Below are 13,474 nucleotides of genomic sequence, written 5' to 3'. Positions count from 1 at the left end.
ATCGTGATCATTTCTAAGCTAAAAAAATCATGATGCATGTTTTTCCCCGGATTGTGCAGGACTAATAACGCCATCTCTAACACATGTCAAATGGTAATTGTTGAGTCAGTTTTTTGCTGTGTGACATGGGTTTATCCAACCTATACATGAAGTGCAGCTCCTCTTCACATCTGTTTCACATTTGTTTGTTAAAACAAATCAATATGGTATATGACCTGTGCAGTCTAGGTAAGAAAAGGAAAATAGTTTTTAATAGACAGCTTAAAGGAGGTTTAAGCTCAAATAAAAATCAGAAAAGGCTCTTTGATAAAAGTATGTTTTAAGAAGGGATTTTAATAAAAGAAGACCACTGACTTAGCTTACCTAATGGGTATTCTCAAATATAAGACCCACTAAATAATATAAGGAAATATAATATTAGACTTGTGTTTCATTGGTAAGAAAAACTGTCACGGTTCAGGCATTATGATTTTAACAGCATTAAAATATTAATACAAAATTACTGTTCTAATTGACTCTTTTTGTTGTTAGTAAAATGTCTGGGGAACTAGTAGATAGATAGATAGATGGATAGATAGATGGATATAGATAGATAGATAGATAGATAGATAGATAGATAGATAGATAGATAGATAGATAGATAGATAGATAGATAGATATTTATTGATCCCAAGAAAAATGGGAAATTACGGTGTTACAGCAGCACACGTACATCAGTCACACAACACAGAATATAAATATAAATGAGATACTAGGAAAAATATACATACATACAATATACAGGAAATAATAAGAATAAAATAAAAGAACAAATATTTGATTATATACAGGATGGAAAACCAAAATGTGCAACTGCTTAAATAATATGCTAAAATGTATGCTAAATGTAAATAAACCAATTGTGCAAGTTGCACTTAGTGCAGTAGTGTGGTGTCCAAAAGTCTCATATAGCCCCCAGCGATGACATGTTAAAAAGTGTTATTGCCTGTGGTAGGAAGGATTTCCTGTAGCGGTCCGTGTGGCATCGACGCTCTCGGAGTCTCTTTAAGAAGGAGCTCTCTGTTGGACCAGTGTGGGGAGGAGAGGGTGGTCTGGGTTAGATGGATTGCCATGAAATGTGGTACAGACATACATAGGTCATAAAGTTGATGCTTGCCTGGTCTTGGCTCTCCGATAGAGCGCGTCCACATGTGTCACACATTCAGCCAGTCTACCATCAGATAAAAATATTTATTTTTCCAATTACCTGCAGAACTAATGACATTTTCATCAGCCTTAGCTGTGTGATAACTGCTAACTCTCACATCTTAGCATGCTAGCACACTATTAATAAGCACTAACTAAAAAAGCGCCCTAGTCCACTTTTGCTTGTCATTAAAGATGCAAAGTGTGGGCGTCTGGGGAGAGCCTTTGGTGGAGCGCGCACCCATGTATAGAGGTTTACTCCTCGGCACAGCGGCAGCGGGTTCGACTCCGACCTGTGGCCCTTTGCTGCATGCCATTCCCCCCCTCTCTCTCTCCCCTTGTCCAAACTGGCCACAACAGAATATTTGAGGGATTGTGAATTAGTTTGCATTTAAGTTTATTTTATTTGAAACAATTAACTATTAAATGCATTTTTCATACATTCTATGTCTTGCTTGGACAAATATAATTGCTAATTTGTTTTATTGTCTCAATAAATATGTTTAGGCATATAAAACACAAAAGCAGGTTTAATTTTAGCTTGTCATTACAATGTTACGGACATATAATATATCAGGTGTCATATCTCATGGAGCCTCATTCATTAGTCTTTTTTTTAAGGGACAGGGATAGGCATTAAGTAGGGGTTCACAGCGATCCCCCACACCCTAGACTTCTCCCATTTGGACGCTTTTGTAGGTCCCAGAGATGGACGTCCATCTAGTCTCCCCGTGTCTGCAGGTGCGGCTGAGGCGTGCAGTGTATGGGATGTCTGCCGTGTACTTCTATCCCACCATACTGACACGGCAGGTGTGGTTTGGTGGGGTATTGGCCTCAACAGAAACAGTCTGGGTGGTTGACTCTGTATAAGTGGTATACAGTCTTATGTTGTATGAATGGTTCACATTTCTTTTAAGTTAATCTTTTTCCCGTTACATCTACCTTTTTACCAGATTGTTTGAAGAATATTTTAATCAATATTTTCAATAATGTTCCCTTCAATTACGTAGTTTAGTGAATGGTTTTTAGTGGTAAACATGGGTGTTTGTGTTTCGACAGACTGTTTTCTTGATGAGCTTCAGCAGGGGATTAGTAACACAAAAAGAGAATTACTTTGGAAGATATCCACTTTATTTGTCAGATACTCAAATTGCTTTAGTCTCATATTAACTTCCTCTTAAATTTAGAAGTAATTTTGTTCACAGAACGAGGACTACGGATTCTTTTCCCCATTAAATAAGCTTAGGAATCAATCTTTTATCAGCCAGTGTGAACAGTGAAAACAATTCCAGCAACCAACAACCTTTATACATGACAAGACGATTGTATCAAGATAGACTTGAAAAATGTAAAGGTCTCTCCTCTTCACATAACATTAAAATAAGAAAACATACATGTTTGAAAATACAGGCGAGCGTGTGCACCGAGAAACTTAGGATCGAGAGCGCGCTGCCTTTTTATTACAACATTTCCAGACACGTCTCTGCTGATTGGATATCATCCATGACCTGAGCCAATACCACCCACCAAATGAGAGAAAACATATCTCAGAATCAGCTTTATTCGCCAGGTATGAGGACACATACAAGGAATTTGTCTTTGGAGCATCGTTACTCACACTGTGCTTACACATACATATCAACCAAAACAGAAATATACACACTAATATATAAATACTCTAAACAGAAACAAAAACAATATAGAGGCATGAGTGCAATGAAGAGATCAATACAATTATTTAAATGTGCGTAGTGCAAGGGTACTGGGATAAAATAGTATTATGTTATTATATTACAATATGAACAGTATGAACATATGAACAGTTCTGAAAAAAGCAGTTGCACACCATTACACACCGTTCTGAGGAAACACGTTCAACCAGAAAACCATAGGAAACACAGGAAATGTTTCCCTTCCTGTTTGCTGTGTATTCCCTTGGTTCCAGTTCATATTTGTTTTCTTCGGTTTTGGGGTTGACTTTACCTGTTTTTTTGTGGACACCTTCTGTTTAATGGACTTTTTGCCTAAGATTAAAGCTCAGGACCTTGCCAGTCATCTCTGAATTTGGGTCCAACCTTCTCCACCACTCACAACACCTGCCAAGAACGGTATTTATATTATTTTATTACAAGTACTTACTTTTCAATATTTATGGTCTCAGGTTAATATAATTTAAATTATGCTTCCGACTCTTGCTTCTTTGCTCTAATTACACATTCAACTTAACTTAATTTTTAACGTCACTTACACCGCAATATTGTTTCTCTTATCATGGCAACCGCACTTTAAAATTCCTTTTGTTTGACGGCATTTTACTTACTCAGTCTACCATATTTTCATTGTCTATTTCTTGCCTGTATTTCTTGCCTTGTATTTCTTGCCTTGTATTTCTTTCGTGCTTACTTGTTTGTGTGTTATTGTTTTGTTTTTCTGTTTTTTGCTGTTGCTGCTATGCTGCTACTTGTAACGACAGAATTTCCCCGTCGTGGGATAAATAAAGTATAATCTAATCTAATCTAATCTAATCTATTCTTCACTACACTTCTACAGAACTGCCCCGCCTACATGCCCACATGTTCCACACTTTATAAAAACTACTGACATGGTGAGGGAATGTTAGGGATTTACCAACCATTGTGCACACACGCACACACACACATTTTATTTATTTATTTGTTTACTGATTCCTGCTTTAACCACACTGTTTATTGGTCAAAATAAGATTCTGGTTTGCCAAAACTTCAAAGAGTTTTCTTTTGGCTCTTTACACTCTTACTGTAACACGCTGTTATGTGGAATTGAAGGAAACACATAAGCCATTCATCTCTACTCACTGTCAGAACAGAGAGCTTGTTCAAAATCAGCAAAATATAACTTTAAAGGTGGTCTATATCCACGACGTTCCACTTTCAGGATTGGTCCTGTTGAAGGAGATATGTATGTTTTTTAGTTGAAAACAGCACAAGACTGAGGGTGCATGACAGTCTAAAATCTTGGCCTTAAGGCCTATATACAAAAGAATAATGATGGAACACTAATACTAACAATGTTAACAATACAAACAAATATATAAATAACAAGCAAGCAAAGTGCTGACAATATGACTATAGCTTATAATCACATTGTAGTGTCATAAGTTTTAATGTTTCTAAACTTCCTAAACTGCCCTCCTAAAGGGTAAATTGTTCATAATCAATAATCTTCAGATGATATTTTTGTTAGCTTTCTATGAAACAAACAAAAAACAAAAGATGATTGAGGCTCTATAATTGCTTTTATTAACTAAATATTCAGTTGAATTGTGACATGCTTTCAGTATAAAGTGGCATTAATACTCTTAGTACCCATTAAATCTGTAGCGTGTACAACTTGAGCTTCTTAATATTTACCAGGATATGTGTCTAGTTACATATTTTTGATCAACATATCTGAAATTAAGGACATTTCTCTAGAAAGACATGGTTTCTAAAGAAACAGGCCTTACATTCATAATATTTTCAATGTTTGATTTACTCACTTGGATTACTGGAAATTAGGAAGGGGTACGGGGCCAATTGGCTCGCTTCTGCACCGGTGCAAAGCTGAAGGACCCTGATTGAGTGCAGGGGGACGGGGGAGGAACTGTAAGATCACACACTCTCTCTCTCCTTGTTTGAGGACTAGAGTCCCAACTAAGATGGTATAAAGGGCTCTGCACACTCTTCGTGAGGGGCCGTGTGTTTTTCCTTCTCTGCTCAAACCAGAGAGGGTGACCTGACGAGCAAGCAACGTATTTTTCCCTAAGAATTTAGGAAGATCTAGTTTAGTTCTGAAATTTTGAAGTTTTGGTGTGCTTTTAGCAAGATTACTAAATTTCGAACAAAATTAATAAAACACCAAAACGTCAGGAAGTGCATCTTTGTGCTCTATTTTTCCGAGCAGCGCAGCAAAGTTTTGAAGCAGAGTTTTTTCTTCAAGGAGACCACCGGCCCGGGGTAAGCCTGACCTACAACGGCAACAACACTGATAACCTTTACATCACACAATCATATTAAACATGTATTATTACTACTACTTTTTGATACTCAAGAGGAAATACTTTGGCTACTTTGTTGAAGAAAAGGTAGGCTAATATAGCCTAATAATAATAAAACAATAAAAAAAAGGGGCGGCTGTGGCTCAGTGATAGAGCCTGCCAATTGAAAGGTTGGTGGTACAATCCCTAGCCCTGCAGTCCCATATTGAAGTGTCCTTCGGCAAGACACTGAACCCCGAGTTGCCCCCGATGCTGCGCCATCGGAGTGTGTGAGTGTTTATCTGATGAGCAGGTGGCACCTTGTACGACAGCCTCGGCCACCGTGTGTGAATGTGTGTGAATGGTGAATGGTTCCTGTACTATGGTAGTCATTACGACTAGAAAAGCGCTATATAAAGTACATTTACATTTAAAACGATGAGAACACCATCAGTCAAGACTCAGATACCTTTGCATCAGGTTAATACCAATCAAAATGCAACTATTATTATTTAGATCTTTTCTGTATTTTCAAAATCTATTTGAATCTATTCTTCTTATTGCAAAAACAGATTTACCATATGCAGACAGTCCAGACTAAATATCTTGATGGCTTAACACTGAGTTGCTGGTTTTATTATATTTTATGAGCTAGCACTGATTTTGTTCTGTGTGTCTTCTCCAGATGAAGCTGTCGGTGTTGCTGCTGTTAGCCCTGCTGGCTCTGTCTTCAGCCAGTCCTCTGGACATCCTGAACAGCACAGAGCAAAGACATGGTAAACACAAACTGGCTATATACATTTTATGGATGGGATAAAACTTTTATAAAAATGTTACCATACAATGCTTTATAGAGCATGAAAGACTATGAAGACAAAACCACTGTAGTGTGTTGGTATTGCAGCTCTGCCCTTGTTTTTTTAAAAGGAATAATTAACCTAAGTCACGAGCTAAACTTGTTTACTCCTTTCTGTTCTATCTATTCATGTGAAGATACTTGAGCTTTATACTCTTGAGTTAAATTCTAACATTACCATGCTAACATGCTCACAATGACAATGTTTATCAGGTATAATATTTATATGTTTCAGTGATGTAATCTACATTGCACGCAGGTTTACACCGTACACCCACTAAGATAACTCCAGGATTTCAGTATACCAAGTTAAGGTTTAAAACACTTACATTTATTATCAATAGATTTAAACAAATATCGTGCATGCTTTAAAAAGTGGAGTAAACAAGTTGTAGGAGCAGAAAGGGAGAAGGTTTTTGTCGTGGTGGGGCAGCCATTTTGCACGTTTCAACATGAAAGTTGTTTTTTTTAATTTCGATTGTACATTTCCCTCCAAATTTGTATGCTTGAGAAGTATGGAGTTTCATTCCTATCTTTATTCAAGAGCTCATTTTTTCAATTTGACAGCATTTCTCACTGATTTCACATTCAGATTTTGTAATAATTTCTCTCAAAACATTTCTCCCAAACTCAAATGTGCTTTATAAAGCATTGAACAGCGGGGGTAAATAAACCCGGTTACAGAGTAGCCGCCTGCAACAGACGTGCTAACGTAAAGCAAATGCACCCTCAACAGGGCAGGGGTCATTTCATTGGTCAGCAATAACTGATAAACACACAACAGTGATGCAAAAACCAACACACAAAAAATTCAGTTTTTTCATGAGTCAGAGCCAGGCTACTGTAGCTGTGAGGGAGAGCCCATGTCCCCCGCCCTTGGCTCAGGGACCATAGTCGTAAAACGGGCAGCAGTAGGACAGTAGTCGCTGGCCTCTCAATACTTCAATACTTAAAACCAGATGCATAAACCATGCAGTAAGGGGCTGTGTATACAAATGTAATGAACTATTTAAGATATCTGAGATATACAGGTACAACCCACAGTATGACAGTTCACGTATTAGACTAAGGTAGCTGCCTTACCATTATATGTGCTAGCTGCACCAGAAGTAAAACTGAAAACTGCCCCATAGTGTGAGGAAAGCTCTTAACGTGTAAAAACAGAAATGCTCCTCAGCTAATCCTGTGTGATAACATAAAGCTATTGATAAATCAAGCCTACCAGGAAATCATCACAATGAAACGGTACAACACTCAATTAGATCGATGCAGATACACATTGCATACTTATTTCGTGACAGAAGACACTTTATGACAATAGCAGCAACTCGTGGTGACGGGGGGTTATCTAGAATTGTGATGAGCAAAACAAAATTAATAGAGCAACTCTGGTTGTCAATGAAAACAACACAAAATCCCCAGGTGTGGTTGTTTTGTAATAAGGGATTAAACCTGCTTGTAGGAAGATATCCAGACCTGAAACTTACCTTGTTTCAGCGTTCATTATAGTACCCACAAGTGTAGCAGACATTCAAAGTCAAAAACAATAATTGAGTATGGAAGTTTAAGAAAAGATCGTCCACTGTAGTCCGTTGTGGTTTACACTACATGTCAAAGAGGGAAGTGTCCTAGTGCCAGGTGTAAAGATAGTTTCCTTCTCGCTAGCTGGAGCCCACGTGGACTTCTCTTGCGTTGTCATCGGCCGGGTGATGAGGAACTCCTCTGCTTGAAAACCTGATAATCCAACCCATCTTTGACTTTCAGGGTCGCCAGGTAAAGGAGGAAAAATGTGACTCCTCTTTCTCACGCGGTGCCTGTAGGCGCTTGACTGTGTGGTTACTATAATCAATGGCAAATCAACCTCTCTTGCCTCCAATGGTGACCGGGTCCTATCTCGCAACTCAGAAAATAGCCTGCCGCGTTATGTAGAAGAGGACGTTGAAGATTAGAGTGCGTGGCCTGTCTCTGGCAGGGCGTCCATTGTGGATCCAGTGGGCCTGCATTATCTCTGGCTGCCCAGTTTGGAGAGACGGGAACCACTCCGGCAGTGACTGCTTTAGATATTGCGCACTGTTCGACCCCTTGACCCCCTCTTGCAAGCCAATGATACAAATGTTGTTGCGTCTGTTCCTGTCCTCCATGTCTGCCAATTTGAGCTCCAGTGTATATAGCCCCGTCTCCTGGTTAGCATCTGCCATCGAGTTTTCTTTGACAGTGCTCTTCAGAATATCTGCTTTTACCACACCAGTACTCGCAGAGAGCGAGGCCAAATCAGATTGAATCACGTTCAATTTATCCTCTGTGCCCCTACCCATTTATTAAAGTTGAGTGAAACGAGGCTCCAGATATTAGCATTGTCTTCTAGTAGTTTCCTCCAGAGCAAGCAACAGTGCACAGTGGCGAGGAAAAACTTCCTTTTAGGAAGACACCTCGGTCAGACCCGGGCTCTTGGTAGATGGTGTCTGACGACCGGTTGGGGTTGAGATGAATAGTGGCAATAACAGTAAAAGTAAAATATAATGGAATAGTGACTAAAAACTAGTAATTTGTAGTAGTTCATGGCAATGCAGGGCACAGCATGACATTACAAGGCACAGCAGAGCGTAGCAGGGCACCGCAGTGCGTAGCAGGATGTAGCATTTACTTTTTTCACAGTGCCCCTAGAGGCCAAATTACACTATGTCCTTGTGCCTTCTCACAATCAAGTGCCAAGTTGCTGTACCATAGTTTGGCTTTAGGACATCAAAGCGTTGCTGAGATATGAGCTCACTTTCTTTATTACAGTGCCCCTGGAGGCCAAATGACACCACTTTCCTTGCACGTCCTCACAATGAGCTACCATGTCCCTGTACCAAGTTTGGGTTTTATACATCAAAACATTGCTGAAATAGGAGCTCACTTCCTGATAGCACCATAGGGATAGGGTCTTGATTCCATGTACTGGTCAAAGTTTAGTTTCGATATATGAAAGCGTTGGTGAGATCTGAGCCTACTTACTGTTATTATAGCACCTGGTCAAAAGACTCCAAATGTATTGTGCTTCCACAGGATAAGGTCCCAAGTCCATGTACCAAGTTTGGTTTTGATAAGGCAAGGCAAGGCAGCTTTATTTGTATCGCACATTTCAGCAACAGGGCAATTCAAAGTGCTTTACACAAAATCAGTTAAACAGATAAAACACAAGTAAAAACAGTTAAAAATCAAAAGCATTAAAAACCGGTAAAACACATGAATAGACAGTTAAAAACAAATAGAAACATAAAACACAAGAATAAAAGTTACAGTGCAGCATAAGAAATTTAAAGAAATGAGCGGTCATTTAAAGAAAGGCAGCATCAAAAAGAAAGGTCTTCAGCACTGAGAGTAGCAGCGGATCTAGATAAAGTATTTCTGATTCTGATCTACAGGTTTCTGGGAGTATATTCCAGATATGAGGAGCATAGAAACTGAAAGCTGCTTCACCCTGTTTAGTTCTGACTCTGGGGACAGAAAGTAGACCTGTACCAGATGACCTGAGAGGTCTGGGGGGGTCATAGTGTAGTAGCAGATCAAAAATATATTTTGGACCTAAAACGTTACGTGATTTATAAACTAGCAAGAGTACTTTGAAATCAATTCTTTGAGACACAGGAAGCCAGTGTAAAGACTTCAGAACTGGAGTGATGTGATCCAGTCTCTTGGTCTTAGTGAGGACTCGAGCAGCAGCGTTCTGAATCAGCTGCAGTTGTCTGATTGATTTTTTAGGGAGACCTGTAAAGACCCCGTTACAGTAGTCAAGTCTACTGAAGATAAAGGCATGGACAAGTTTTTCCAAATCCTGTTGACACATAAGTCCTTTAACCCTTGATATATTCTTAAGGTGATAGTAGGCTGACTTTGTAATTGTCTTAATGTGGCTGTTAAAGTTCAGGTCTGAGTCCATGACTACACTAAGGGAAATCATTCCTGAGATAGAGCCAACATCAATACTAGTTGTCAAAAGACTCTAGACTTTATTCTGCGTCCTAGAGATGGGGTTCCGAGTCAATGTACCAAATTTGGTTTTGATAGGTGAAAGCATTGCTAAGATATGAGCCTACTCTCTGTGATTATAGCACCCCCAAAGTGGTCAAAAGTCGCAATATTTCTTGAGCCACTTCCTAATTGGGTGATGAGTCCAAGTATTGACATTGATTTTGATACGTGAAAGCCTCCAAAGATATGAGTTATTTTCCTGTTTAGCGGCGTTGCTGTTGATTTCAATTGTCTGTGACGGGCAAAAGCTTTCAAAGATCAATACGCAATGTAAAAACTCTGGTCTGAAGATCATCTGTGCCAAATTTTGTGAAAATCTGACCAATTTTGTGACCTGTGAAAAGTTTTTAGTGTTTTTTTGATCAAATCCAATATGGCAAAAGGGTACGGTTCTATGGGCTACCATAGATGCCCATGGCAGAGGAAAGATGTGTAAAAAGTAGAATCACTATAAAATATAATATGAAATAAAATGAATTGCACTTTCTAGTCACACCACCATCCATTTCTTTTTTTTTATATTTAATATTACTTCCATCCTATTCAGTTTCAATTTTGGGCTGTATATTTACTATCCTACTTTCAATAAGAAAAGGCATATTAGGTCACTAACATATGAGCATAGAAGTGGTTATATTGCAATCTGTTTGTTGAAACCTGAAACCTACCGGCCCTTGTGACCAAAGAAAAACAACCCACAATTCCCGGTGCTCCCTATTAACCAATCCGGGCCGATTTCCAAGTGTCCTTGTTTATGCATCCCTTAAAGGAAATGTACACAATAGAAGGAAACGGAGGAATTCTATAGAGATAGAACAGTGACAGTAAGGTTTAGGCAAGGGCTTTGGGTCAGTTTGGCTATTTCTAAAATTCATGAGAGGAGCACACTACAAACTGATTGTCACTGAGCTTAAAATCGCACATATTTATCACAACGGAGCAAGATAACTGATTTAAAAATAAGGTAAACATTATGCATTTTGCTCTACATTGGATAGCTTTTCTTTTGCTGTGTAGCATTTATTACAAATTTAGCTAAAAACATTAGGAATGTATCGACTGATTACTGGTGTTATTTGGTTTATATTACAATATAAAGACTAATATAATAATACTTTGTATCTGTGCCTTTTTCCTTCTTTTATACAGTCCTACTGAACCCAAGTCTGGGGGAAAGAGTTCCTAGGATCACAGCTAACCAATTGACAAATCATGCTATTAAGGCTAAGAGAGATCTCAAAAGGATTGAGAACAACGTGGGCAGGTCCTCCTCACTCAGTGTTGATCAAACCAACCTGGAATGGCAGACCTTTGATGGCTCTCTCCCCAACGGCGCAGTTTCAATCTACAACAAATATGTTGAACGCACCGACTATGTTTGCAAAGATGGCCGTGAGGCCGGCTTCTACAACCCTGACAAGGGTTCTTACTGCTTCTACCCGTATAATGAGAAAGAGCTCCGGGCTTTCCGTTTGAGATCTTGGTAAACAAAGACAACTTTGAGTTCCTAGAATGGAAGGATGGCTCCTATGGTTCAGTGCCTGAGAATGCCGTTGAGACCGTCCCCGGCAGCAAGATATATGTTGGTAAGAACAAGTATGGTCTTGGGAAGGTAGATGTTAAAAAAGAGGCCTTCTTCCTTCCATGGGAAGGTTCTGAGTATTGGTACAAGAGCTACCAGGTTCTTACCTTTAGCAAAGATGTAATTAGCGAGGAGATATATGATGTCAAGTATAAGACTGAGGGGATTGAATCCAGAACTTATACTCCAGAGACCTTGCAAAAATATGTCCTCACCAACAATGAGTGCAAGCCACTGAGACAGAAAATTACCCTCTCAAAGACAACCCAAAAGGAGGAAAGGTGGGACTTCAAGTTTTCATTCACAATAGGGGCTAAGACTACCATCACTGCCGGAATCCCTTAGTGATCTCCGGAGGTATCGAGGTTAGCGCTGAAACAACCTTCCAGTACACCAAGGGGGCCACTTATACCGAGTTGCTCACCCACACTGTTTCTGTTGAAGCCGAAACCCCACCAAAGCGCTTCTGCCGTGCCCGTATGGTGGGAGATAAGTATGGGGAAAACATCCCATACACTGCAACTCTCAGCCGCACCTACAGAAATGGGAAGACCACATGGACGTCCATCTCTGGGACCTACAGCAGCGTCCAAATGAGAGAATTCCGGATTCTGGTGAATCGCTGCAAACCTGTTGCTGATCCCACAAAAGATCCTTGTTATTTTGAACAGTCCGGCATGTCGAGTGGGGACACAACTGTCGACGTGTCCACATAATACGATTCTTCCCTGGTTGCGTTGACAGTTTTGTTCTCATTACTTAGAATTCCGCAACAGAAACTACGCACTATAGCTTAAAAGAGAATAATGAAATATGCTCTTAAGATAACCCATTGCATGTTCTTGACATTAAAATAAAAAGCTAAAAATAAACCTGCTTTTATGTTTTATATGCTTTAACATATCATGTCTAACTACTTGTCATTTAAATTTTTCAAAGCAAAGAATGAAATCTATGAAAAATGTAATTTCATATGTCACTGTTTCAAATAAAATAAACATGCATGCAAACCAAGCCTGTCACAATCACTCAATTATTTATCAGGATACAGTTAAGTCAGGAACAGCAGCATGACAATGGTATAACACAACTACAGATAAAAGACCAGGGTATAAAACTGTCTTTATTACTTCAATAGATTTGTCTTTTTATTTGGGGAATATCTGGCCAAAGTTGCCCAGTTAGTTGCCACTCAAAGCTACTCAATTTAATGCTAAATGCAGCCTGAGTTTAACGTTGTGTAGGTATGTACGGTGCACATCTCTACTGGCCAAGTATCATTTTATTCTTTCAAGAACTCACCAGAAAAAGAAAATAAATGTAGTCTGATCACTAAAAGTGTGGAACATTAACAAGTGCAAAAACTATACTACATTTAGTAAATCATAAACAATGTAGATGCTTATAAAGCAGCTAAAATTTAACGTTGAATGTGTAAATCGGGACTGTTTTTCACTGTAGAAGATTCCAACACCAGGACGCCAAATTACAGTCTGCAGCTTCCGACTTAGGAAAAACAACGCAGACGGTGCATTCACTAAGGCTGAATCCCATTTCTCCATCTTACCCCTACCCCTTACCCCTTGGCCCTTGAAACCAATGGGTAAGGGTAGGGGTGAAAACATACCCCTATGAAATGGGACACCACTTGGTTACATCACCATACAGTATTGATCACAAACTTCCAAGATGCCGTCTCTGTCTGTCGACTTTGTGGGTTTTGACAACAGTGATATGAATTTATATATTTATATATTTTATAGTTATTTTATGTTCAATTTGGTGGTGCAGAGGCAGATGTTCTTATTTGTGTAGTACTTAGGTCTGTTTGCAATAAATATGT

At 39.1% G+C, this 13,474-nt stretch overlaps 1 pseudogene; it reads left to right on the top strand.

The window, feature by feature from the left end:
* Nucleotides 1–5,206: 5,206 nt before the first annotated feature.
* LOC116689687 (natterin-3-like) lies at nt 5,207–12,602 on the top strand (annotated as a pseudogene).
* Nucleotides 12,603–13,474: the final 872 nt, after the last annotated feature.

The sequence above is a fragment of the Etheostoma spectabile genome, chromosome 5, assembly GCF_008692095.1.
Source record: "Etheostoma spectabile isolate EspeVRDwgs_2016 chromosome 5, UIUC_Espe_1.0, whole genome shotgun sequence".
Lineage (NCBI taxonomy): Eukaryota > Metazoa > Chordata > Actinopteri > Perciformes > Percidae > Etheostoma > Etheostoma spectabile.
Note: the sequence above shows the minus strand (reverse complement) of the source record. Positions and strands in the feature narration are given on the sequence as shown.